Genomic DNA, 23,685 nt, shown 5'->3' on the forward strand with positions numbered 1-23,685 from the left:
CCAGGGCTTGACTTGTAAGAGTCAGAGCCAAGGGCAGCTGGAGGAAGCAGTGGGATAGCTCCAGAGAGCCATCACTCATGGTACACAGAGCACAGAGAGCCTCTGGCATGCAGTAGGGCTGCACCTGTGAAAGCCTCCACTGCAGGTATCTGGCCTGGGGTTGTGGTGGAAGGGACTTCACAGGCAAATGCATTATTGTAGGTGTTTTAAAGGTTCCAGGGAGTAGTGACTCTAAGGACTATGGAATCCAGTGTTTCTTGCTGAGGGCTGTTGATGCATTAGAGCAACGGTTCTCATCAAGGGTGTGTTTAGCTCCCAGGAGGATATGTGACAATGTAAGGAGACTTTTTGGTTGTCATGGCTGAGGGGGGAGAGTTGCTACTGACTGACACTTGGTGGGTGGAGTCTAGGTATGCTGCTAAACACCCTACAGCGCGCAGGACAGTCTCCTCAAATGAAGAATGATTAGGCCTCAAGTGTCAATAGTGTCAGAGGAGAGGAACCTGCATTAGAGAAAGACAATGAAAGACTATGAGTGATTAATTTAAGGCAAGTGTGGAAGTCAGAGGCCTCTGTTAAGAACTGAATGTTTGTGTTCCCCTCCCCACAACCACCAAATTAGATGAGACCGTAAGTGGAGCTATGATGGGATTAATGCCTTTATAAGAAAAGGAAGAGACACCAGAGCCCTCTTTCTGCCATGTGGGGAACAGGTAGAAGATGGCCATCTATGAGCCAGAGGAAGATTCTCACCAGGAACCGAATCTGCAGGCACCCTGATCTTGAGCTTCCAGCCTCCAGAACTGTGATAAATGTTTGTTGTTTAAATACTCTACCTGTGGTATTTTGTTATAGCAGCCTGAGCTTACTAATTCTTTTTGGCAAAACATAAAATGATTACCCTCTTCTTTAGCTGAAGAGTAGAAGGAGTTGAGATGGAAAATCAGATAGCATTTTCTTGTTGTCAGGGTAGGAGGCCTCTGAGAAATCTAAATCCTCAGGCCCAATAAGTCTGCTCTACCATGCTCAGACTCTGATTTCAAAACAGTCGGGCTATGAAAATTAGGTCAATGGACTTGAAAATCTTGAATCCCTAGACACCCATCAAACCCTCTGTGCCTGCAGAAATGGCCCATGTGTCCCTGTGAAACGCTGACATCCTGTCTCGCTTGAAGATTGTTCAGCGCTTTCTGCCTTGCAGACATGCCCACCAAGCACACTCAGAATCTGCCCTCACCTCTCCTCCAAATCACAGCTCGGCCCAGCTAGGGAAGGGCAGCGTCTGCCGAGGGAGGAAGCTGACTTTACAGGGCGGGAGCTACAGGACGTGGCCAACATTTTGAGCAGAAGGCAGGAGATGATATTTGGGGATGGATTCTGAGGGTGCTGTGTCATGGTGGGGACAGGACACTGAATGGGAGAAGAGAAAATCTACTGATATGTAGATCCTATAATATAAGGCTTGATACCTTATCGAGGACCATGGGGAAAAGTGCTAAGGCTTTGAGTGCCTTGGATGCTTGGAGAAAGTGATAGATGACATAAAGTCAACTTAAAATGCTAGGTGTTCCATTGCAGATAAACGGAGTAGGGTCAGAGAATTGTTATACTATTTGGGAACCAAGTGTCAGAAATAGGAGTGACCAGCTTACCACTGTCCCGTGACCCCCTGGAAGTTGTGTGTCCTGTACCTGCAAGCCCCCTCCATGAGTTTGGACACCCTGGATCTCAGAGGGGTGTTTCCACTCAAAGAAGGTCTCATCCAATTTTAATCCCTGACTGCTGCCCAGTCCCATCCAGCGGGTCCCCATGCCAAGATGCCAGGGGAAAGGGATTGTTGTCCTGGTGTGTATGAGTAACAGGCCCTGGTTTTCAGTTACAAACACAACAGAGATTTGTACAGTATATGTAGGAGCATGGAGGACAGTGGGATTACTCCAGCCTGGGCACTCTGCGACCATATAGATGAGGCAACATGTGCGCAAAACCATCAAGTCATTAAAAAATGCAGGTCTTTAAATTTTTTTAAATGTCCCAATACAGACCTGGGGTGGGGTGGAGGCACTGATTACAGTGGTGCCTCCGTACCCACTGTTTTACTTTCCACAGTTTCAGTTTCCCACGGTCAACTCAACCCAAGGCCAAAAATATTAAGTGAAAAATTCTAGAAATAAACAATTCATAAATTTTCAATTATGTGCTGTTCTGAGTAGCATGATGAAATCTCACGCTGTCTTGGCACCCCGTGGGACATAATGATCTCTCCATTCTGCATCTCCACACTGTGTACACTATCTGCCTCGAAGTCCCTCGGTGGCAGTCTAGGTTATCAGATCAGCTGTCCAGGTATGGCAGTGCTCGTGTTCAAGAAACCCCTATTTTACCAAATAATGGCCCCAAAGCAAAAGGCTGGCTATTTGAATATGCCACGAGAAGCTGTAAAGTACTTCCTGTAAATGAAAAGTGTATATATAGGAAAAAACATAATATATATAGGATTCAGTAGTCTTCATGGTTTCAGGCACCCACGGGGGTTTTTGAATGTATCCCCCAAGGATAAGGGGAGACTGCTGAATATATAAAGTGAAAAATACTACAGATAAGCAAACAGCTAAGAAGATATTTAAATTCATGTGTTAAATATATAAAACTAAACAGTGAAGGACTATTTTTATCACTTGTCAAATGGCAACATTTTTTAAATTGTAATATTTAATACAGATGAAAGTTCTGTGAAATAGGCTTTTGTCCACTCATGGGAGTATGACTGGACCAAACTTTTAGGGAGCAATCTAGGAAAGATATTCTTTTTTATTCAATAATTACTTTCCTGGGAATGCATCCTAAGGTAATAAATCAGAAAAAGAAACAAATAAACAAACAAAAACAAAACAAGAAAAAAACTCATGGACCTAGACAACAGTGCAGTGATTCCTGGGGGGAGGAGGGAAGTAGAAGAGGGTATGGGGGGATAGATGGTGATGGAGAGACTTGATGTAGGGTAGTGAACACATAATACAGTGTACAGATGATGTGTTGTAGAATTGTGCATCTCAAACCTGTATAGTTTTGTTAGCCAATGTCAACCAATAAATTCAATAAAAAGGGGAAAAAAGGTAATACTTAAATATGAAAAAAAAAAAAAAAGCTTGATGAAGAAATAGTTTAACAGAGCTGTTTACATGATGAAAAAGGAAAATAGTAGAGAAACTATCAAAAACTTATGTATTTATCTATTCAGTAGAATACTGAGCTAGTTGCTTAATGATTATGGGAACTTTATAATAATCTGGCAATAGAAGTAGATTAATATTGAAATAATATGGTAAATGCTTTAAATGCAATACCGAAAGTAAAAGTAATACAATATAGATAAAATAATTAAAAGTACAGAACATATTTGTTTAAAATGGGAAATGTATCAAAATAGATACTTTTTCTGTTGTGTTGGAAAGTCGGGAATATTTTATATGCAGAACAGTTTAATAGTACCCTGCACACAATTGACCCAAGAAAAACTGTTTCTGAAATATTTTCCTAATAAAATATGAGTATAAAATAATAAGTACACTATCCCCTTGCAACGTAATTTATAAAGTTATGTGCCCTGCACAGAGGCGGCACTTTAGGGACTGACATCTAGCCCAAAGTGGGCGCCTGACTCACTTTCCTCCTGCCCAGTGGGGAGATTTTCTAGAGGGTTTTGCAAAGGAATTCCACAGATAACGTGATTTGACCATTAGAGGTCTTCGGAGTCAGACAAATCAGCTTCTCCTAGATATGGGACTTCAGTAATTTACCTTCTGTAAAGTGATGTGTAAATGAATTCGCAGGTGACAGAGGCCAGCCTTTCCAGGTGGTTTCCTCTGACTCTTCTCCCCCAGCTCTCTGGTGAAGGTCCTGCTTACCTGGACCAGTTCTTGGGCTTTTGTGAAGGAGCCACAGGGTACACACTAGGGGCAGGTGCTGGGAAGCTGGTGGTGTGGATGTCACAGGTGCTGTGTCTCATGGGAACAGGGGCAACAGGAAAAAATGAGAGAGCACAGGATCTCTGATGCCGACACTTTGTATCTGCTGACTGCCTCAGAGAAACAACAACACACATAATTCCATTAGTGAGCACTGACTACACTGGTGCACCTTTGGAGACACCGCTGGACAACATAGTAACAGGACAGTGAGTCGTGCTGATGGATGCCTGGAGCGGAGGGGGGGACCACATCTGGGAGATTCCTTCTCCAACCCCTTTCCACTGAGAAGGAAGGGCAACCTGGGAGGGCCATCAGGACCTGGGAGATTAAGAGCCACCGTGAACTGACGCATTTTCACTTGCCTGCTTCCCATCAGGCTGAGAGGTCATTTTGGGGGTGGGGTGGAAGGAATGGTGGCATGAGGACACCAAAGAGGGACGGAAGTTGCAATAGCAGCCGCAGGGGCAAGGGAAGGGATGACAGGTGGGGTGGCACTGAGCTGAGTGCAGAGTAAAGTGGCTGACGCTGCTCTTTCCCTCCAGTGCCTCTGGTTTTCCTTGTTTTGAGGGGCGCAGGGATAGCACCACGGGGAACACTGTGCTGTTTGTGTCCATGCACTGCATTTGTGACTGCTCCTCCACGACTGTACAGGAGGTTTCTTCTTAGTGAGATGACAAAGGGGCCCTGAGCCAGCCTCTCACTTGCAGGCATAGAGTGGAGAGCAGAGCTGCGTGAGCAGGAGCGAGGGCTGTGCATGCACAGGATGCCCACTGGAGGCAGGGAGGCCAGGGCACAGTGAGAACTTTTTCCTTCGAGTTTGGAGAGGAATGGAAGTCCCAGGAAGCCCTTCTAGGGGCTTGGCACCTGATGTGTTTCAAGGGCTCCTGTCCTGGGTTCAGGTGCCCGAAAGAGATGGCCTGGGAAGGCAGCACAGCCAGTACCCTAATCACATCCTCTGGGTGAGGTTACAGAATAAACAAGCAGCAGAAATGCCACATGAGAGCTCGCGGGAGGACTGCAAAGCCGGAACTAGCGGAGACTGCCCTACCTCCCCCCGTGTTGTGGGAAGAAGGCCACGGGGTTTTTCCTGAAACCCTCCCCTCAGCCCACTCCAATTTGGGAATCCTGAGACTGGTGACCCACATGCTTCGAATGGATTTTTCTATTTTTGCCACTGCCTCTGCTACCACTGACAGCTCCTAGCATTCTCTATTCTTTTTACGTCTCTTGCTGCTTGGATGGAGACAAAAAACATAATACACCAGGCCCAGGCTGTGCAAAATCAGGGTACCAGAGCAACTGGATCAAGAAATAAACAATGTATTTTTGCAGTGTGTTATCTTTTCTCTGCCAGCCTGTAGCACTTGGGTATGTCACTGGTGAAGGGGTGGGGGTGGGGGTGCTTATTAGCATTCTGTTGACTTATTATTAGTTCAGTGAACTTTAAAAAATTACCCTGCCTCTTACTCTGAAGTATCTGTTGTAGAGGTTTTGTATATTGGACAAATATACAAAGACACACACATACACAAGCCCTGGAGATTTTTCTTTCACGACAATGACTTTTAATATGCACTAAAGTTGATTTAAAGAGGAATATTAACACTTTACAATGAAGCTTAGAATTGACAGAGGGAATGGAAAACTGAGATGTTATCTGATGAATTTAAGCAAGGCCGATAATGAGTCCAGGTAATTTTTCAGTAGGACCAGCGCTTGTTTGACTGAAATATCCAAAACATTACATCAGGGATCCACTTCCTTCAGTGGATGCAGGTCAACCCCTGGGTCAGAGCAGCCAGGGCCTCAGGGAATCACAACATCTTTTCGGTGGCCCAGGGGAGATGCTTTGCATCAGAAGCCATCTAGAAATTAAATACCCAGAGATAAAAACAGAACCAGAAGGACTCCACTTAGAATTTGTCATTTTTAACCCCTACTGATATCTGGCCAAATATATGTGCTGAAAATATGTTTCTCCAGTGAGTGAATAAGTAAACATATCTTTGTATGTTCTTATGTTTTCTTTCTTGTTTAGTCCTGTTGGTCTGTTATAGATATAGATACCTGCACAAGGTTTTCTTTTTTCCCTTTGTCTTTATGTCACTTAGGGCATGACCAGAAAGGCCCTACTGTGGTCATAAATCCTTTCATCTGGGGTTCTCTTAACACAGAAAGTTGTTGTTTAATATGTTCAGAGTCTAAGAAGTTGAAGCTGTGATAACACAAGCGAGCAGGTTATGAGAAGGGCCCATTTGGAGGCCAATTCCTGGGAGATTTACTCCTCTCAATTCTGGCAATGAAACCGCATAAGGAGATGGCAGCCCACACTGGGGCTCCACAGATAGGGTCTGTGAGGTCTGAACTAGGGAAAGGGGAGTCAGAGCATTCAAGAGACTGTCCCAAAATAAGTCTGGCTCTCGATTCCAAAGTCTTGGTTATTGGTTAGTAAGTAGAGGCACATGTTAGTTTCCTGGCGCTGCTATAACAAAGTACCACTAAGTGGCTTAAACAGAAATTAATTGCCTCGCAGTTCAAGACTGATGGCCAGAAGGCCAAGATCAAGGTGTCATGGGGTTGGTTCCCTCAGAGGCTGTGAAGAAGAATTAGGTCCTCCTAATTTCTGGCGGTTTACTGGCAATCTTTGGTGTTCTTTGGTTTATACACACATCCCTCTCAACTCTGCCTCCATCGTCACATGGTGTTGCCCCTGTGTGTGCATCTGCAAGCAAAGTTCCCCTTCTAGTCACACTGGATTTGGGCCCACTTTAATGTCCTCATCTTATTATCTCTATAACAACTATCTCCAAATACCATCACTTTATGAGTTTTGGGGAGTTAGGGCTTCAACATATCTCTTTTGTGGTGACAATTTTACCCATGACAGGTATCAATGAAAACTCTATTCTGTCAACTCATGCTTTGCCCTGGTGACAAATTTTGTGTCACTTATTTATTGTGAAGGAGCTCCTAAGGCTCCTGGGTAAAGCTGACTGTATAATCAAGAAGGGCTTAAAAACAGCATTAAAATTAAATATTTATCCTGATCTTTCATAACCCTTCTTTCAGGAGGGGCAGTTATTATCACCCTAATTAGTTTTACCAGCATATAGTTCTTGGCAATAAAAGGTTTTGTACATAATCAGTTTGTGTGAAAAAAACAACCCTGGCACATATTAAATATTTAATAACTTGAAATAACTACATATCATACCTGACCGTGGACTACACAATCCTGAATTCAGAGTGCACCCATGGTATAAAGGATCGATAAAGCAAGCGGGTGCCTGTCCCTTTAAATTTTACCTGGACCAGGTGACCTCTGGCCCTTTGCAATTCAGCGGGATTGAACACCCCGGTCCCCCTAAGCAGCCCCTCCGCTAATAGCTGTCTCAGAGCCTACTACTCGCAGCCTGTCCACATGCACAATGAAACAAGAAACAGAACTAGTGCTCTTTCAACCAGATGGCAGGTGTGCATGCTGAGTGCAGAAACCTTATCACGATCTTCAGTTTCGCTCAGGGCTCTTGAGATTGAGGCACTGTGTTCTGCCAAAATTTCAATTTCTTAGAAATAATGTTTAAGGAAATACTCTGTGTACTGTAAACTATGACACAAATGGAACTATTGTACTATTATTATTGTCATTATGATTACTTCTTTCAACACGACTAGTGTTGCCTCCTGTGTCGGTGTGCAGCCCTGTCCCCAGGCCCGGGCTGGCAGGCAGCTCTGTAGGCAGCATTTTCATCGGAGTCCCCTCACTCTATGAACTCAAGCTTCCTGCAGTCCCTCCCAAGCGTGTGGCTGGACTTAGTCACATCTCCTAATGAATAGTATGTGCAGCAGGAATTCTGCATGCCACTTCTGAGATCAGGTAAAGGGAGTAATGCTCTTGCTGCCTTTCTCTCCTTTCTCTCTCTCTGTCTCTGTCTCTTCTCAAGTGCTTGCTCTGATGAAGCTAGAAAGGCTCACAGGACAAGGGGTAAGGGCAGCCTCTAGCCAACTGCCAGTGAGGAACTAAGGCCTTCAGTCTGACACTCTGGAGAGTGAACTTGCCACGGGAGTAAGCTCAAAAGAGATCCTTCTCAGGACAGTCTATGACTACAGGTTGGATGACACCTTGATCGCAGCCTGGGAGAGAGCCTGAGCCCGAAGACCCAGCTAAGCCGTGCCCAGGTTCCTGATTCATAGAAATTGTGAGCAATGAATGACGTTTAAGTTGTGTTAGGGACTGAATCGTGCTCCCCCCATAATTCACGCATTGAAGTCCTGAGGCCCAATATGATTGTATTTGGAGGTAGGACCTTTAAGGAGATAATCAAGGCAAAAAATGAGGTCATAAGGGTGGGGCCCTGACCTGATGGGACCCGTGTGCTTATCAGAAGAGGCACAAGGAATATGCACATAAAGCAACACCACATAAGAACACAATGAGAAGGTAGCCATATACAAGCCAAGGAGAGTGGCCTCAGAAAGTGAACCTGCAAACACCTTGATCTCAAACTTCTTTTCTCCCAAACTGTGAGATAATGAATTCTGTTGTTCAAGCACCCAGTCTGTGGTAATTTGTTATGATTACCCCAACAGATCAATACAAGGTGCTAAGTTTGGGGATAATTTGTTACAAAGGCATAGATGACTGATACAATAGTTAATAGACTAGATCCCCATTCCCTCTGGGCTGGGATCAAGATAGAACAAGACAAAATCTCTGGCCCTTAAAAATCTCACAGTCTACAAAGGGAAACCAACAAGTAAGATAAAGTAAAAGAGCTCATAAACAACAAAACAATCATGTTACCAGAGGGACAGGCAAAATATAATTGAAGATTTGGGTAGTGGGTGCTTTTCTCTGCCATGGAGGAGGGGCAGGGAGACATGAATTTCACCTCCCTGAAGGATGGTGGCTAAAAAGACACATAGGGGCGAGTAGAAGTTCCACAAGCTGATGAGGGCAGAGAGGACAGTTTTTGAAGAAGGAACTGCTTTGTGAAGACATGGACCTGAGACCATACCGCACCTCTTCCCTGCTTGCTCTGTGCTCTACAGCTCCCTCTGCAGTACACAGGCTTTGCCTTATTTGGTCCTCACAGTGGCCACTGAAGTTGGCTCTGAAATTATCTCCATTTTGTAATTGAATACACGGAGGCTGAAAGGAGTTTCATCCGTTGCCTGAGGTCATATAAGTCCTCATCTAGTTGCAAGATACACACCCACGTCTCCAAGATGAGAAGAGATCCTTGGAGGATACCAACTTCTAAGAGGATACAGAAAAAAATATAGGAGAGAAACTGAAAAAGAGAAGTATAAGCAATACGAAAAAAATGTTTATTGTCCCAGAATCCAAAGAAAGAGTTTTTTGAGGTTGGAATAGTGTTTGCTGCCAAAGGCAGGAAGTAGAGCCATCAGGTAAATTATTGGCTTGAGAGAAGTCTTCAGTGACAAGTTTCAATGGTTTAATAAGAACAGAAACAAGATTTTTGTTCAATGAGTGGGAGGCGGGGAAGTGAAGACCATGATCCCTTCTTCAAAATATTTTATTGTAAAGTGAAAGGGAAAATAAGGCAAAGGCTAGATTATCTCGTGGCAAAGTCTGGTGTGCAGACCCTTCCTTACGTTATATCTTCCCTGTCAGATGTTAGAAATTTCTGAAGTCAATGGCTTTTGAATGTTCTACATCTACATACTGCTCTCATTGAACATTTTTTTCCTCTTTAATTGATTCAGAATATCTCTGGTAAGCATGCCATTAGACCTTAGCCTATACCTGAGAAAAGTGCTACAGTTCAACATGAGGGAACAAGAAATCTATTTGTCCATAGAGAAGACTATATCAGAGTGGAAGCGCCCTCTATCAAGGTCCTCCCAGTCCTAACCAATCCATGAATGAGGGCAACTGAACTCTTGTGCCAAAGAGAGGGTTGGATAGAAAAAGACAGATTTCAGAATATCTTGAGATTTTGACTTTTATAAAATCCTGTGCAGACTCTTGCTGAGAAAATCTTTGCCCAGGATATTACTATTTCCCATACTGTAGAGGCCACCAAGGAAGTCAATAAACTCTCCTAGAATTCTTTCAGATGCCATTAGCTTTGTTTTTAGTTTGCTTTACCTCGATATCCCAGAGGATCATTCTTATGAAGAATAATGAATTCTGGAAAGTTGCACGTGCAAGTGTACACAATTTTTTAGACCCTGAAACACTGAATCTGTGAGTGGAGCTATCACTAAAGCAAGGTCTTAGAAGACATGAAGAAGCTTAAGGAGTAGAGCAAGAGGCATGGTTAGGCTTGGATAGGAATCAGGATACCAAAGAGATCATGAGAGGAGCAGTGAAGGAGACAGACCTGTCTGTAGAAGAGCAGGTCATTGTTGGGGTCCTAGTTCATCTCCATTCTGTAAAAAGACACACATAGGTGATATTGGGGTCAATAGTTAATTTTTCAATTAATAATGTGGAATTCAACAGCAAGGATCCTGGAGCAGATTCCATACCTTCTACAATAAAATGCTGCATGGTAAGACTGTGCAGACAGTGCAAATGCAGCATAACCTTGGGTGGACATTGTTTCCTGTGGAGAGGGGGATCCCACCACAATATAATGTTGAAGTATTGGTGGGAATTTTGTAACTTTCAGACCAGTCAGAAGAAACATGGGATCTTCTATTTATAAATCAGGACTATGTAAAACTAGCAAATTGCCCTGAGAAAGTTGGAGAGAGTTTGTGTATGCTATCTGATGGAGAGGCCTGCAATGACCCCAAGTTAGCTATGCCTGGACTGCCCAAACTAAAGTAGCCTCAAGGCTTGCCCATCGCATAAGACTATTATTTCTCTACATAAGGCTTATCATGAACCAACCTTTCTCTGTCAATTCATATTTGTATTTCTTGTCTGATGGGTTGGCTATTTATTTTACTGGTCTCCATCTCCAAAAAGATGCAATCTACATGACTTCAAGCCATTGTCCCTCTAATTCACTGTTGTCTCTCTCACTCCCAGAACACTGTTTGGCACTGGTCTGAGGTAAAATTTGTGAACATACCCCCATCCCTTCCCCCCTTCCTATTCCCAGATAGGCCCTCCGCTCCTGTGGAAAGGGTGAGGGGATAATATGGGAAGAGACGAAACTTCCAATCACAATTATGCTGTGAATTTGCTTGATTATTTTAGGTAAGTTCTGTGGGTTGAACTGTGTGTCCCCCTAATATACAGGTTGAAGTCTTAACCCCCAGTATTCTGCGTGTGATCTTAGTTGGAAACAGGGTCATTGCAGATATAATTAGTTAAGATGAAGCCATAATAATTCAATGTGACTCGTGTCCTCATTAGAAGAAGGCCACATGAAGGCAGACACAGAGATGAAAGCAGAGATTGGAGTGAGGCAGCTGTAAGTCAAAGAATGTCTGGGGCATCTAGGAGCTGGAAGAGGCAAGGGATTCTCCCACAGTTTCAGCGGGGGCACGGCCCTGCCAACACCTTGATTTTGGACTTCTAGTTTCCAGACATGTGAGAAAATAAATTCCTGTTGTTTTAAGTCATCCAGTTTGTGGGACTTTGTTACAATGACCCTTGGACTTAAAGAAAGCAATAAAAATTGAAAGAAGACCTTCATTAAATTAATGTATATATTGCACTTTATTCATTTTTAAAGTTTAGGCAATTAGCCTCATGTAACAGCAATAGATTGATCCTCACAATATTTTTTCCACTAAGTTCTGCCCAGTTTTCTCATCTACAAAACTAGTGCTAGGCACTGACTCATCTTCACTCACCCACACAAAGACACAACTCTTACATATTTTATTTCTTTTTGATTGATATCCCATCTACTTCCACCATGGAATTGAGGCAGCTTACCATCAAAACACGAATACCAGTTTTATGCATTGCAAACACGGTAAGACTTCAAAGACAAGACAGTAAAATACAGGATAATATATGGTTATGTGGTATACTACATGCTGAAAGGGTGATAAATTTTTGTGACTCATGTATGAAGATGTATCTTTCTAATACTGTGTGACTAGGGTTATTTCATTTATTTATTTCATCAATTTTATTCTTTTGTTTTCCTAGCGATTTCTAGGAATGACAAACTGATCATGGTTTAATACAAACTGTGAATCTTGTGGTCCCCTGTGTGTGACTTATAGGGTAATGAATGGCGGGGGTGGGATGCATTGTGAAGACACTCTCAGTTTTCTCTGTCTGCAGGCAGTATTCTGTTTGATGGATCGGCTGCAGGTCACACATCAATTTCTCTTTGGTAACGCAGGAGGCATGCACAGTTCTGTGTCTACGGGTCTACTCACCGGCATGGCTCTGTTAAGCAAGGCAGGAGAAGGTTGATGATTGAGAGTTCTGGCCAGAAGGGAAAGGACATCCCCCACCTTACTCCCTCTTTTCCTACTGTCTCCTTCAAGGCCAAGTTAAAATCACCTGTCACTTATCACTTCACATATATTTTTGCTTCGCTGTTTAACTAGTTAACCAAATGTTATTTTATACTGGCATAATACCTTATATAGGGTGTCCCCCCAAAATATGTACATACACTTTGAATAATTATAAAAGAAATGTTTATTAAAATATATTTTATTTTCAAAATTGAGCTATCAGCTGATAAACTGTGTATACATTTTTGGGGACATGCTATAGTTAATAAATTACACTTTAAAGTAATTATTTCTGTGGGTATGTATGGTTGATGATTTCAACAAGGAGATGCCTGACTTCTTCCACACCATTCTTTCAAGAAGTGGAAAAGATGACTGTGAAAGTTCACAGTTCATTTGTCTACTCTTTCCATGACACTAGGACCTGAAGGTAGATATCTCACATTTTCCTTAGGATATATCACAATGTGCAATACAGCAGACACTTACTCCATACACATTTGCCCTACTGATCAGGGTTGGAAATGGTTTGGGGCAAGGATGCCAAGCAGGGATCTCCTATATGCTCATTACTTTCAGAAGACAACCCCTTTGTGTGTTCAGTAAGTGGAAAATTCACCTCAGTGAACCATATTTTCATCCATAAGTTTTTTAGAAACCTGCTAAGTGCTTTCAGGATAAGGTGAAGTGACAGAAGGAAACCCCAGGAGGCAGCGTGTTTGTCTGTTATGAAGAAGAATATTGAGTTGTGGACTTAAGTGGCCAAAGTGGGGATGAGAACTTTTCCCTGAGGACAAAGAAGCAAGACCGTGTGGGTGGTGGCAGAGTTCTTCCCTTAGATGAAACTTGCGAGACATGTGATTGTATTCTGCCTTCCCTTTTATCCCAAATTAACAGATTTTGCAGCCTGTTATCAATTGACTCTACTAAATAGAATGCACAGATTATAAACAAAAAGGCAGGGGGAGACTGTTATCTGCCTTCATGTGGAATTGTCTTTGATTTCTGCTAGTATCTTGAATTCCTTTACTTTCCAGTGTTAATTTAATGGATCATCTCAAGTATATCTTTCTTTAGTCTCTTGAGGGAAATACTAGACATATTTTCCCATTTTAGACTGGGGGTGGGATTGATTAACCTTGCTACCCTAGTCTTATATCCAGTGTGCTCGGGGTAAACACGGGTGCCAGCCTGTCCTTTAGCGTCAGTCCTACCTACGCTTACCACTTTGTGTGAAATACTAACTTAATAGGTCTGAGGAGAAAGGGGCCAGGTGAGCTAAATATTAAAACAAGGATCAGGGGCAAGGCCAGAAGAGAATTAGACTTAATAAGTATCTGAAAGTATAGGGATATTTTATGATGAATGTGAAACTTCAATTTCCATCTGTCATCATAGAACATCAAAATTGTTTTTTCTTCTGTGACTGTGTCTATATGTCATGTGGAGGGGAATATATCTCTATGTCATGAACGATGGAATAACTAAATACCAACCCATATTTACTTTTCAGATGTACATCTAACTAGTTGATTTCAACTGGATTAAGTACCCGGCACCCGGGATATGAATATATGAATACTGTGGAGTCTATACCTTAAGTAATATATTGCCTATTGGTCATGGCATTAGTTATTTCTTATAGTAGGTCAGGTTAGATTTACAAATAAAGGGAAAGAATTCTGATGGATCTGGGTCATGCTTTTATGTAGAAAGCAACGTCTAATCTATCTACTGAAAGTATACTAGAATTTTGTGGCCAGGTAAGTAGTTCAGATTGGACTATATGGCAAGCCAGCCTATAATGAAAAGTGAATTAAGGAACCAGTGGCCTCTTACAATGATGAAGAATTATGTGGAGTGGAAATGTAAGAAGGATTAGGGAAGTAATTGAATTTCTCTTTTTAGTTTTCTTGACACCTCTGTGTTAGATGGTCATTGCAGTGTTCCTCATTTATCTACCTCTGAGTAGATAGAGGGATCGGGATATACCTAAATACTGTAGTGCTATAGATATATTAACAACCTATCCATTGCCAGCTAGTGAGCGAGTCATATTTCATAGCTCTAATGTAATCAGAGGCTACAAAATTTAATCAAGGGCTACAATATTTCATGTTTGTGAGGCCATTACTTTGAAATATTGTTTTTTTTAAAGCACAAGAAAAGACCAGTACTTACATTGAATTTTAAACCAATATTATTGAAATATTTAAAAGAACTTAGAAGAATCTTCAATTTAGCTCACATAATTGAAAATCTTAATTTTAAAACTGAAAAAATTTTCCACATGACAGATAAAGAATAAAGTAGTCCATTGTTTGTTTTTCTTCTACTTCTTCAGATAGAAGATGACTAGTACATGACAAATGCATAATGCCAAGTCCAAAGAAAGATACGGATTTCAATTATAGTTATTGCTTCAATATAGTTTTTTTCTTTTTAATATATCTTTATTGATTTCAGAGAGAGGAAGCGGAGAGGGAGAGAGAGATAGAAACGTCAATGATGAGAGAGTCATTGATCGGCTGCCTCCTGCACGCCCCATACTGGGGATCGAGCCTGCAGCCTGGGCATGTGCCCTGACTGGGAATCAAACCGCGATCTCCTGGATCCTAGGTCAATGCTCAACCCCTCAGCTACCCTGGTGGGTTTGCCTCAATACAGTTTTTATGAATTGTTTTAAAGCCAGCATATCAAAGAGTGATACTAGACTTAGTGTAAGGTACTAAAGCGCAATAAAGCTGCCCAACACCCTGTACCACTTTCATTTTGCAGCAGAATTTTCCAGTTTAAGGCCTATAAACCTTGTCTTTAGAGGGAGAATACGTAAAGGGGTTCTATGATCAAGTCACTTGAGGAAATACTACCTATTATGTCTTATTTTCCTTTTGGAAAGTCACTGGATATATTTGCAAGTTAAACACTGATAATTCTTATAGCAAAGAGACCTTTAAAATGAAATCATTGCAAGTAGGCAACCATCATCCAAAAAGAATAGCCATCTGCATACATCTTTTTGTTCTGAAACTTGAATTGGTACACAGAGCACTGCATGGCACTGGAAAAGGAAACAATCTCACGCATTCCCAGAAAATGATATCTATGTTATCCACTGATTTATTCAATTTATATAAATTAAATACATATACAAATTATATAAATAAATTATTTAATTTATATGTATTGAAACAACTTCATCAACGTATGTCAGATAGAAGACCTAAAATTCCTTTTAAAAAAAATCTCTTTGGTTTCTAATAAAATCCAGAATTTCCAGGTATCATGCGCCCATCGCGCGTGATTGGCACTCTCCAACACTGGATTAATTTTTCCCTGCTGTGATATTACTTCAGATGAAAAACCAACTTGCCACAGGACACAGGAACGCATGAGGGTGGGTTATCCTCTCTCATTACCTTATCGGAGACCCCAGTGATCCCAGGGAGAAAGTAGGCTAGACCTGGTGTTTCAGGTTAGGCTAATGGCTCACCTATGCTCACGACTCTTTAAAGGAGAGTGAAGAGCAATGGAAGTATAGGCAAAGACACAAAACACATTCCACCTTTCTTGATTTCAGGAATGGTAATAGTGTGTTGGGTTAAACCGTGCTCCCTAAGAGGTATTTTCAAATCTTAACAGTTGGTACCTGTGAATGTGGCCTTACTTAGAAATCACGTTAAGATGAGGTCATTGGGGTGGGCCTTCATCCGGTGACCCGAGTCCTCGGAGAAGACAATGCCAGGTGGAGATAGGTACACACAGGGAGAACACCAGGTGATGACAGAGGTGGAGACTGAAGTGAGGGAGCTGCGAGTTAAGCAACGCCAAAGATTTCTGACAAGAACCAGAAGTTAGGAGAGGAAGCAGGGCCCCGCAGACACCTTGATCTCGGACTCCTAGCCTCCAGAACTGTAAGGGAATACATTTCTGTTGTTTTAAGCCGCTCAGTTTGCAGTGCTTTGTTATAGCTGCCCTGGCAGGCAAACACAAATAGCTAGTGGTTATTTGTTTACATTTTTACTATTTTAGGCATGGTGCTAGGCCATTTACATACTTTATTCCTGACAACTGCCCTGGCAGTAGGTCTGTTATCTCCCATTGTGCAGATAACAGAATGTTTTGATTGTCTTGGAGCAACAGAATTTGCATCACTTGGGAAATAGCCAGAAACTCAAGTTCTCAAGCCCACCTTAGACCTAATAAGTCAGAAACGCTGGGGGTGGGCATAGCTATTTGAGCTTAACAAGATCTTTAGATGATGCTGATGCATAGTCAAGTGAGAGCACTAATGATCTCAATATCCCAGTAGGGATGGAGGGGAGATCCGGATGCAATTCTCTCTAGGTCAAAAGCTCATGTTTCTCTTGACAAGCACATGCATGTGGTACATACACACATTCACACACAACCACACACATAAACACACAAAATCACACACACACACACAACCGCACACTGACACATAAACACATCTGAACATACACTTTTTAAAAAAGAAAAGAAAGGAAACACTTGGAGAGAAGGGGCAGCCTTGGAAGACTGTCTCTCTTTTCCTCCCAAATAGTAGAAAGCCAGGGTGGGACTCCGTAGTTCCTATTATGTCTTGGAGGGGGAGAAGGTCAGGCACTATTCTATTGCTTCAAAAGAGTCAGTACTGCTAACTATTGTTTCTACTCTTATATATGTCAAGGTCAAAGGCTAAATGTCAAAAGCCAAGCAGTCTCTTCATTTTGGGAGAAGGAAAGAAATAATTTAAAATAATTTGTTTGCCTTGCTGTTCTAAGTATCCTTATTTTTTAACACATAGATTTCATTTTGCCGAATACAAGCTTTCATTCAGAATAATTTCACCTGCTACCATTTGAAATATTTAGTGATCCCGACTCCAACAGAGCATTTGTGAGACAAACAGGTCTCATTCATTTTCTAAAGACTTATCACCAAGGCCAAACAGGCTATGTCAGTTGTGACCTGTAGAGAACAGTTTGTGACTCAAGCTCTTCTTCCGTCTGTCATGGGCATCAGCTAACGGTCTGCAGCTAATACATTAGACTTGGATACAATGTTATACTGGTAATATAATAATTCTGTCAGGGAAGCCAGTTTTCTTCCTTGTGCAAAGAGCTGAGTCTAACTGCTCAGGGATTTTCCACTCGGATGTGTGGGAGCTTCCAGGGACCAAGACAAGCCCGAGTTTATCTGATTACAGGCCACCTCTGCTTAGGTGTATCTGTAGTTCAGAAGTAAGCACCTAACTACCCCTTGATTGGATGCTTCCTAAAGTTACTTCCGGTCCTTAATGCTTTATAATTCTGTTCCCCTGATCAAGGGACTTTGAGAAACTGGCGGTTCTATTTTCTTAGCTTTTGGCTTTGCCAATGTCTTCTTTATCCAACCTCCATGTAAGAATCATTTAGTATTAGGAAGGATTTAGGTGGAAGTGTTACAAGAAAGACATGTTTCTATAGAGCTTGTCTTTGACAATACATTCACCGAAGGCATAAAAAATTCATTTGACTCTAAAGTTCAGTCAAAACTGTGCCTCTTTCCCCTCCACCCCAGGACCATCTTCAGAGAGTTCCTCTTGCTTTCCAGGAGCGGGTGCCTGGAAGTGCAGAGAATAGCTGTCTTTAAATAGCTGCTGATCTTCATATCATTAATTTCCTGCTCTGAAAACTGAAATGCCTTGTAATTATCCAGCTGTAAGAACACATAAGACGGTACTAAATTTTGCTTAAGTACAGCCCATTGTGAAAACGGAAGCCAAAATATATAATTAGGTTGGCATTAGCATTCGATAGCTGTGCGATCTCGCAGGGGCACAATGGCCGGGCCACTTGCGGAGGGCAGGCTGTCTGGGTAATGTAGCAGAAACACTTATCTAAATAGCATGCCCTCTTGTGCCCCTGTCACAGTGCCAGCATATGAGTCCTATTCCCAGTCTGCAAATACAGTAGGATTCCACTTTGCAGCCCCTGCCAAAAGAAACAGCCTTCCCTGTCTTAGGAGGGGAAGTCTGAACACATAAATGAAAGTGAAAAGTAATTAGATTATAGTGTTTCAGGCTGAACCTGGAGCAAGAAAATAGTCCGTCCTGCCCATTTACATGAACAAACATCCCGCTGTTCTTCCCAGATGATGTTCACAGGGCAAGGGTCGCAATTCTCTGTAATGAATTCCAAGCGGACTGTTTAGACAAGGAAAGAAAAGTGGCTGCTCTGACCTGTCACCCGCCTATGATCGTGATTAAAAGTCACTCGTGGTTTTGTGACAAGTATATTGTTCCCATTTCCAGTCACGATTTTTAAAAATCTGCCAGGTAGCTATGTCAGGCCGTTTAGACGCTCTGGAAAGACGAAAATAAACATTTATGCTTAGAAGCTGCTTAAAGCTTAAGATATATATTTAAGGAACAAAACAATGTTGTGAGTTGATTAGAGGGCTATCTAGTACTTAAGCTCTTTTGACCTATAAAAGGGAGGGTATCAGCCATGGTAGCTTGGAGGGGGGGGGATCCTAATTACTATTAATGAGATTCATTACAATATAAAGTCTCCTACCAATGAATTTTAAATGTCCCTAGTCAGTTTTGCTATCAACATGGCACAAAAGAAAACACCTGCCCCAGAGTGCATCTGGAGTTGCATTCTGCTTAGCCGACACGGATAATCTATTTATTTTTGTACTTGTCATGTTGGTAGACGAGAGATCAATCCTTCCTTCAAATCAGTTTTTCAAAAAGCTAAAAACTAGAGTGTTTGTGTGGTATGTTTTTAAAATCATGTGTTAAAAGTAATGGAAAGGAATTAAACTCTAATTCCTTTTTTCTTCTTTTTTTACTTTATCTTCTTTGGACTAATACAACTTACCCTCCATGTGTCTTAAGTGGGAACCCTATGCTAGTACATTTCAGAAAAATCAAGTCTTTTGTGAATAACATCATTCCAACTCTTAACTGGAGGCTTAATCCAGTCTTCCTAGAAGCTACTGCCTCAAAAAATGATGTCCCAGAGAAATATAGTGCGAGCCACATGTGCAGTTTTAAATTTTCTTGTAGCCATATTGTAAAAATCAAAAGAAATATGTGAAATTAGCTTTAATAATATGTTTTATTTTAGCCAACAGATCTGAAATATGTCAACATATTATTAGCAAAAAATTATAAATGACCTATTTTACTTCCTGTTTTTGTACTCTGCACTTCCCTTTACTGTTTTAAATTGTTTCATTTCTATATGCAACATAAATAGATAGCAAGAAATCTTTTGTCTCTGCATGTGGAAAATTTATTTTATTTAATCAATTAATTTATTTTTTAAATATATCTTTATTGATCTCAGAGAGGAAAGGAGAGGGAGAGAGAAAGATAGAAACATCAATGATGAGAGAGTCATTGGGGATCAAGCCCGCAACCCGGTCATGTGCTCTGACCGGAATTGAACCCCGATCGCCTGGATCCTAGGTTGATGCTCAATCACTGAGCCATGCCCGGGCGGGCTGCATGTGCAAAATTTAAATTGCTTTACACCTATTGAAACTTTTTGCCAGATTATGTATTTCTAAAGAACTGAAACCATTTTGACTAGTGAAATTCATCCCTAATGCATTTACCTAAGTCTTATCCTTTTAAAAAATGTTTGTATTTTAGCAAGTGGGGAATCATCTGAACTTTTAAAAAATAAGGCTTAAAAGCTGTAAGATGTTTATCCTATTCTAGAGAAGCATAATTGCAAACAACAATTTATCTAAAGAAGTATAATTGCAAACATTTTTCCAAATCATCACCTTCCAGTTTCTCAAGTGAGAATCAGACAAAAGTATTTCCTCAGGACCAGTGCTGTCCATTGTGGAAGCTACTCACCACATCAGTCTCTCAAGCTCTTAAAATGTGGGTAGTGAAACCTTGTAAGTGCACTTCGAGGGACACAGACTAATATCTGCTGGATTAAGATCCCCAACAGCTTCATTGTGCTGGTCTACGTCAATGGGTCAACTCATGAGAACATAAGCTGACAAAAAATATTAGCTCAGATCATAAAAGCAAAGCTTCAGAGTTGGATCATACATCTCCACCACCCATCACTTCCCACAACCCCACACAGACTCTAGATCCTGCTCTGCTTTTCTTGAATTAGATACAGATGTCTGTGTCCTGCAGCCCAAGGGTAGTGCCTATTCTCAAACTCTTAGCCCCAAGTCTACTACTTTCTCTCTTATTCTTTTTCCAAATCAAATGTTTAAGAGAAATGTATTAAATTTTCTTAAGAGGTACTAAGGAATATTAAGAATCTCTTAGAATTGTTCAGGCATGCCAGACATTATTCAGGGTCCCTGATTGTACTTTGTGAGGAAGAGCATCTACCAGCCCATTTGATAGGATTCTCCAGAAGGGACCCAGCCAGATTTGATACCAGTACTTCTAACTCTTGGTCAAGAGCATTTTCCATTCCAACATATTCTCTGACCGGGATCCAGTAGTAACTGTGAATGAACAAATCTGTATTGACTACTATGTGTAATATATTTTTTACATTTGTCATAACTATTCCTTTGTAGGCCCTTAAACATCCCATGGTTTGATGTTAAACATCTCACATTAACAAATGGCAGAACTATCCACATTTGCCAATATTTGGGTGGTTACTCTTGTTTGCAAAGGTCCTTAGGGAAATAATAATTATATGCTTATCATATAAGCAATTTTAAAAAGTTTACAATAGCTCTGCAGAGTGGCTCAGAGGTTGAGCATCGACCTACAATCTAGAAGATCATGGTTCGATTCCCTGTTAGGGCACATGCCCAGGTTGTGGTCTCGATCCCCAATAAGGGGTGTGCAGGAGGCAGCCAATCAATGACTCTCTCACACTGATGTTTCTACCTCTCTCTCTCCCTCTACATTCCTCTCTTTGAAATCAATAAAAATATTTTTTAAAAAATAATTAAAAAATAAAAAAGTTTACAATCATTATTATTTGTTTCTAGAGAGAGTCTTGTGACCTGTAGAGACTATGGAAATAACAACTTTTGTCTGGTTGTGTTCAGGTATCAGTGGCAGGGTTGGGACAGAATTCAGGTCATAGCCCAAGAGAAAGCTGTTTGCTGCACAGTCCCGTCTCACTGTGGATGCAATATTTATTTATTCAAGTTTTAATGTGTATTTTAAAATACTAATATGTATTTGTAATATGTAATATATAAAAATCAGGTGTTTTTTTAACATTGACATTTCTGCCCCTTATTGAGGGAAGCCCTAATGCGTCACATAAGCTTGACTAAAATAACTTACTCTACCAAACATGATGCATTCTTATTTCTCCTGGGTGACTTCCAGGTTCAACCCTTGCTGCACGTTACTTCCAGACTCTATGCTCCATGAGCTCCAATCAGTTGCAATTTGTTTTGATGTCCATTTGATGCCCCAACTTTACTGTTCCAAGGATATACCAACATAGCTCTATTAAATATTTTCAAGCTATAACAGCAGGAAGAAATCCCACCCACAGATGTTCAGGTAGATAAGTACTCAAAAATTAAGGCAACTCCAAGAAACATTAATAGGTAGCACATCTATTTTTTCCCTACAAGTTTATAGTAATTACTGATTAGGCCAACTATCCTTCAAAATTCTCAATTTAGTTGAAAACAAATAGTTAAAGCTTTTAGAACAGTGGCCTTGTCATTTTTAAAAAATTTTTTGTATACTTAATACAAATACGTGAGACAAATCTTAACATGATATATTTGATCAAAATCTTTGCTGATTTTTTAAATTGGTGTCTCCTTTGCTTGATTATTGATTTGGTCAAGGATTCAATATGTTAAACAATCTTTAGCAAGCTGGTATTATTATTAAATTAATGTTTTAAAATACCCATCTGAGAGCAGAGGGCAGATCTGATGTCAGGGAAACTGGCACAAAACATGACGAACTAACAAAAAGGAGAAATACCAGGGAATAGTATAAGATAGTACCAGGGGAGATGAAGAAAAGGAGGTAGAGTCAGTAAATTCATGGAGGCAAAACGAGTAGAACTTGGTAGATCTGTTGGATACACAGAAGAAGAGAAAGAAAAGATAAAACAAAAGTTGGTTTGTTCAATCCTGTGCCAGGTCCTGACGTAAGGAAATTCTAGGAAGGACAGGCTTGGGAAAGGCCAGAGAGGAAGAAAATGATGAGACAGATATAACTCATGGCCAGAGACTCTAAAAGAAACAACCATTTAAGACAGATAAGCAATTTTTTGAAATCCAGCGAACCTGGTGAGAAAGAAAACCGAGGTGACTGATAAAATATCTCAAAAGAGTTCAGATTTTAAAGTCGGGAATAAAAAGAGAAAGGAGGGACACATACGCAGAAATTGTTTTAGAAATGTGGGGTCCAGCTCTTACTATCAGGGAGGAAAAGCTAACGTCAGTGAGCATGCTCATTAAAATGTCATGGATAATGATGACAACAACGAGACGGTTCATGTTGATTCTGCACATAGGGGGTGCCAGGCCCTGTTCAAAGTATGTGAAATGTATGATCTCCATCCTCAAAGAGGTAGTGCTGTGATTATCCACAATTTAAAAGGATGAACTCAAGCTTCTAGAGGAGATACAACTTGCCAAAAGACTCACAGCCGGCAGAACTTTGTAAGATGCTCAGAACAGAAGTGCTATCAAGAACTATACGATTCCACAGTTTGGGTTCAGTGTTAATAGATGCCAGAAGGCAAAACTGCTTCTCTGTTGCTCCTCCCGTCCAACCTTCTCTGTTAGTAAGATGGATCTTTCAAGGGAAGCAGGGAGAGCAAACGTGGAGCAATGGGGGGTGGAGAGTCCCAGACAGCTGAGGAGAAGATAAGAGAGCTTTAGGTCCTTGATGTTTATCCCAACATGTGCAGAACTTAAACCTTAAACGTGTGGTTACAAAACCAATTTCGGCTATCTTTGAAGAATCGCTAAGAAAGTGAAGGGCAAAGCCACAAGTGCCAGAAATGTCGAGTAGACACTCTTGATAACATTTCCTTGTAAAATTGTAGAGTGGAATTATTAGATGATAGATTTATAAGTCCTTTAGAAAAAGAGGTAATGATTTCTAGGGAGTCAGCTTGGGTTCATTGCCAAATCGTACCTCACTGGCTTTCTGACACTTTCACTAGACTGGCAGCTCCAGGGGTGACATGGACACGGTGTATCTGGGTCTCATCAAAGCATGTGACAGAGCCTTATTTAATGTTCATGGAAACACAACAGGATGACATGAACTGACTGATAGTAAAATTGGATGAAATGTAAAGAAGAGAATAACTGTAAAAAAAAAAAA

Source organism: Miniopterus natalensis, chromosome 2, assembly GCF_054644295.1.
Source record: "Miniopterus natalensis isolate mMinNat1 chromosome 2, mMinNat1.hap1, whole genome shotgun sequence".
Classification (NCBI taxonomy): domain Eukaryota; kingdom Metazoa; phylum Chordata; class Mammalia; order Chiroptera; family Miniopteridae; genus Miniopterus; species Miniopterus natalensis.